Raw genomic sequence first — 5961 nt, 5'->3', positions numbered from 1 at the left:
ATTTAGACGTGGCAAACGATGGATGCGGAAGTGTTTGTACACTGGCCAAACAAAGAAAATCATTAGGCAGTATCATAAAACTTCCCCAACTCATAAAATGTTACTATTTTACTCCTGCAAGCTGCAATTTCACCTCTTTTTTTCTGTGTGTTTTATAGCATGGAATTCTGCTATGGTGTCATACACATTTAAATCTAGTTTCTTTAAAGATTTTCTACTCTTTATCTTTTGAAATACTACAGCTCACAAGGGAATAATCTGTTCCTAAAGCAAAAACAAAATAAAACAAACAAAAAAAAACCCACAAAAAACAAAACAAAAAAATTCTATTATATAATGTGAATTGTATTAGAACAAAACAAAAGGCATTTCCTGTTCAATATAAGACATCATTGTGATGTTTAGAATATAATAATGAGATTGGTATTTTATTATCTAGTTATTTATTCATTAACTGTTATATTTGTCTTATTTTCTTTCAGGTGTATTTTCTTCATTTGCTACTGAGAGTGTTGGTACAAGGTCCTGTCTGTAACATAGAAAATGCCACCCAAATGGCTCGGGTGAATATTTGTTTCCACCCAGGCATGATGGCATATGTCTTTCCCCTTTTTCGTCACAACATCCTGGGATCCAATGGCAGAATAAATCACTAAGTATAAGTAATCATTTGTTGCACGTAAAACTCTTGCCATCAGTGTTTGTGATTTTGTAGTCTGAAAGAAATTTTGTGCTAACAATAGAGCTAAAAACATTCATTTGTTAAGACAATACTTTTTTTGTCCTTTTAAAAAATAATAAAATTTTAATACCTTCAGTATTTCTCTTCAAAATACGTTCGTAATATGATCAGAAAGAGTCGGTGTAAATTTTATTAAATACTTTCAAGTGTTGATCATCATCTGGGGTTATTCTAGAAAATACATTTTTTTTCCTCTGTATCTTAAGTCTAAGTCATTTTATGGTAGCTGAAATAGTATTGAAGGACCCTTGTGCTTCAACTCGCCTTTTAAAGGCAGTGGTTTACCTGTTACTATGGTAAAAGCATGTATGATGACAATATCTCCCCTTCTCTGTGATTAGCATATATTCCCTCTTTCTTCCCTAAAACTTGTCTTTTACCACCATACGAAATTATGTAGAACATACATATTCTGATGTTCTGAAAAATGTACACATTGGAAATATGAAGTAATTAACATCCTATGCAGTAAACATTGTAAAATAATGGTTGGGAGATAGTGAACATACATTTTCTATTTCTTAAAAATAAAAATTGAAACACATTCATCATGGCTTCTCATTGAGTCCCTGGCTTGAGATCCAATTGCTAGTAGTGATGACAAGGGTAGTCATTCTTATTTTCCTCTACCTTTTATCTTTCCATCTGTTTGCTCTTGTTTCCAGAAATCGTATGTCAAAATCACGTGTATGGATCATTTCTGAGACTAAGGTTTTTTGGGGGAATCCAAGCTAATAGAGCCTCTAGAATGCATAGTCTAATGATGACATTCCAGAACTAGATCAATCAGGGCCAAAAGAGTGGTTATATAACCACAGCTAATCATAAATTGGGTGGGTGAAATTTCTAATGTGTGGTAGCATTGTAATTTTCAAGATTTTTATTGATGACAAATTGGAATGTGATGCAAGTAAAAGATTAGCTTATGTAGGTGGTGGTATAATACAGGAGTGGGTAAAGGGTTAAGACGAATTGACTGAATTTTGTTAATGGCCCTGGAAAGTATATAAGTATGTCTATGTGTATTATAAACACCCAAAGCTAGGGGCAACCAGTATTAACACTTCACTTTTCACTTCTGTGTGTATACATTCTGTTTCACTAAATTAGAATGATAACCATTTTACAGCCTCACTTTCTATCAAATAGAAAATGGTAGAATTTCAAAACTTCAAATATGCTAAAACACGAGGAAAAGTGGAGACTAGAAGAAAGATGGCTCAAAGTATTAGAAGTATTTAAAATAACATGAAGACTAGGTGTGAATTATTTTAGTACCATGTGAGAATTATTGATTTAAAGTTATACATAGTGTAATAATTAATGAAATATTTTAGAAAATGAAGCCTAGGAATTGGAAACATACATGAAAATTCCAATGGTTTTTTGTTGTTGTTTTAGTCAAATTTAGAAAATCATGCTTCTTTTTTAATCAAGGAAATTATTAAATTTGTTCTTTGAAAAAAATTTGTAGCCACCTACTCTATACAGGTTCTATGTTAGATTTCAAAAGAGGTTTTAAAAAATAAATGGTATACTTGTAACTCTTAATGATGCTTATACATTAGGTAGGAGATTGCATATAAAAAATAAACATGCTGTTTTTTTTTAAGCAAGAACTGCAAATATACAGCATATAAATCAATCCCACTAAACTTGCATCTGATCAATTAATTTACGAATCAAAAATAGCCAATGCTTTCGGATTATAATTTTGAACATTTTGAACAAGTATATCAAGTAAATGATAAGTTAGCAATGAAATACAGTGAAAATTTAAATTTTTAATCATCAGCACATTCATTACCACTGTTAAATAACAAATCCCACAACATTTAGCAGCTTAAATAATTGAACACTTTTATCTTGCAGATTTTAGTGGATCAGAAATCCAGGAACAAATTAGCTGAATGATTCTGGCTCAGGGTCTTTATTAGGTTGCAGTTAATCTTTCAGCTGGGGCTGGCTTATCTGAACCTGTATCAGGACTGACTAATCCTCTTCCAATTCATGCCCACCGCTACTGGTTGGCCTTAGTTCCCTCATCACTTAGATGTCTTCATAGGCTGGATGAGCAAACCTATAATGTGGCTCTTGGCTTCTCTCAGTGTCCTCCCAGGACACCAACATTAGTTCATAATATTTTTTGGGTTAAGATAAAAAAAAACATACTTTCTCCTAGGTGAATATTTTATCATTAGTAATTAACTGCATAATTTCTATGAAATTTATTTATTTCTACCTTGCAAACAGGTAGATCTGTACATCTTTTACAAAACTTAACTCAAAATTTATTAAAACATATAGACTATACAAATCCAAAGGAGTTCACATTTTAAAAACTCAACTTTTTTTAAAAAATAATTTTCCCCAAATCTTTATTCTGAAGATTTTATATTGTCAACATAGAAACAATGTTCCCTCAGACAAAGACAACTCTTCATGAATAAATAAATGATTACAAAAATGTTCAGAGATGGTTTTCTATTTTCCATTACATTTCTTTTTAATTTAATTTAATTTAATTTATTATATTTTAAGTACACTCCATACCCAGCATGGAGCTCAACATGGGGTGTGAACCCACAACCATGAGATCAAGACTTGAGCCCTGATCAAGGGTTGGATGTCCAACCAACTGAGTCACCCAGGCTCCCCACACACATTACATTTCTAACACTATAGTTGCACTTTGCTTAAAAATATGTTTCTTAAAATCTTTATTTTTTATCCTACTTTTACTTCATTCCATCATGAATTTTCAATGGAAGAAATACATTACCATTGAACCAAAGAGTCCTTTCACAAAAAACAGCAAATTTTTCAAATTTTTGGTGATAGTTTATTATGTTCTATTTATATATAATATGTCATCACTGACAATATTACCAAAATAATAGCAGTGAGAACTCTTCTTTCTAAGACCATCTGTCTTGTCTGGACATGTGCTTCTCTTCGAGATGACCTAAAGGTAAGAAGGAATATAGAAACAATGTTGCTTTTGACCCAGGCAAAGAACTGACAAACTGTCATTTCCATCTTACTTTATCAGCCAAATAAAATCATATAACAAAAAAATAAAAATAAAAAATAATAAAATCATATAACAGGCCAAAGTCAAATGGGAGAGACAATGAGAAGCATAGCAACTAGTTGCAGAAATGGGGCTATTAATGCCATCTACCACTCAACATTAGAGACATATTAAAGAAACTCACTGAACAAAACAAAATGGATTTTGATCTAACTCTTCCTAATTCTGTTAAATGAAAAATAATTATCTTTAATAAAGTTGGGTATAGATATTAATAGGATACAATTTTATTTTTTTAAGTAATCTCTGTACCCAGTGTGGAGCTTGACCTCACACTCCCAATATCAAGAGTTGCATGCTTTACCTATTGAGCCAGCCAGGTGGCCTGATAGAATTTTAAGTAAGAAAACATGGAGAAGCAACATGGGGGGGTAGGGGGATAGGAGAAGAATAAATGAAACAAGATGGGATTGGGAGGGAGACAAACCATCAATGACTCTTAATCTCACAAAACAAACTGGGGGTTGCTGGGGGGAGGTGGGATTGGGAGAGGGGGAGCGGGCTATGGACATTGGGGAGAGGAGGCGAACCATAAGAGACTATGTACTCTGAAAAACAACCTGAGGGTTTTGAAGGGTCAGGGGTGGGAGGCTGGGGGAACAGGTGGTGGGTAATGGGGAGGGCACATTTTGCATGGAGCACTGGGTGTTGTGCAAAAAGAATGAATACTGTTACGCTGAAAAAATAAATAAAATGGAAAGAAAAAAAAAGAAAACAAAGCCATAATCTAAAAAATTATAAGCAGTTAAACTTTACTGGATAAGGGATGTACAAGTATGGTTTATAGATAGATTCTTATAGATATCCCATGGTTATAGATTTTTAGATTAAAAAAAAAATCTGTTAATGAATAGCCAAGTAAGGTAGAAATCTTTTTATGTTGGCAGGATATAAAGAATGGATAGTATTTTCTAATGAGGTTATGTTATAAGACCATGAAATGTAATGCTCTGGAATTCTTCATAAGAAATATTTCTGTTAAAGGTCAGAGAATATATTAAAATTGCTGTGAGCCAAATATAGTGAAGATATATGATATTTGAATGAATGTCAATAAATAAGAAGCAATTATTCACTTATAGATTTGTACACTAAATGAAGTATATTTTCAGTGATTATTTTTTATAGATGGGTACAAGAATGAAAAAATATTTTTATGAGTCACAATATTTTAAGAAATATTTTCAGCATAATCATGCATTTGTTATTATAACAAACTACATGCACAAAGAATTATCTTTTATATATATAAAATAACTGCCCAATTTCTTTAACAGTTGTTATAATAATGTCAATGTCTAATTTATTACAAAAGCAAATTTTGCCAAATCCTAGTTAACATATTATTTCTACAATAATCATGTAGTTACTTTTATATATATATATTTATCATATTGCTGTTTTTTACTTTGGTTTTTTAATACAAGAAAGTGGTAAAAATAAAAAAAAAATTGCAAGAATATTTGGTGAAAAATGATCCTCTACTTGAAACTTGATGTTCTTATTTCCAAAGCAACTATTTCTATATTATTTTATAGATTTATGCATATGTATTTTTATACACACATATTTATAATATGAATATTCATATACGTAAAATGATAAAATGGTTAAAAGGCAGTTCTACACCTTAGTTTTGTTTCATGAAAAGATGTATGTGGGGGACGATTTCAAGTCAGTACAACAGACATTAGCCTGGGCATTATTAGTATGTCCGTTTCCCTACCTATGACTTTTTAATATTCTATAAATCTTCAAAGATAAAATGCATATAAAAATAATATCATGGTACATTTAACTCAATAATGAAGACATGGGAGAAAACTATACATTTAAATATTAGGATGTTGAGGTGGCTTGTCTTGGGGAAAGTACAAGAGACTGATTGTAAAATATTCATGTCTGAGAATTTAGCAAGATCTGTGATGAGAGATATTCAGAAACTTCATGTACTGAGATTACGAAGCAGAATTCTGTTAAAGTCTGTAAAAATGTTAAATCAACCCAGTGCTCCTGACATGTGTACGGTTCGTCCAACCAACACTTTTATATTTAGAACACTTGTCATCATTTCTCTTAATCATCAGGATTTTAAGGTAAGAAACAATCTCCTTGAAATGGATGT

This window comes from Meles meles, chromosome 17 (assembly GCF_922984935.1).
Source record: "Meles meles chromosome 17, mMelMel3.1 paternal haplotype, whole genome shotgun sequence".
Lineage (NCBI taxonomy): Eukaryota > Metazoa > Chordata > Mammalia > Carnivora > Mustelidae > Meles > Meles meles.
This window is presented reverse-complemented; position numbering follows the sequence as displayed.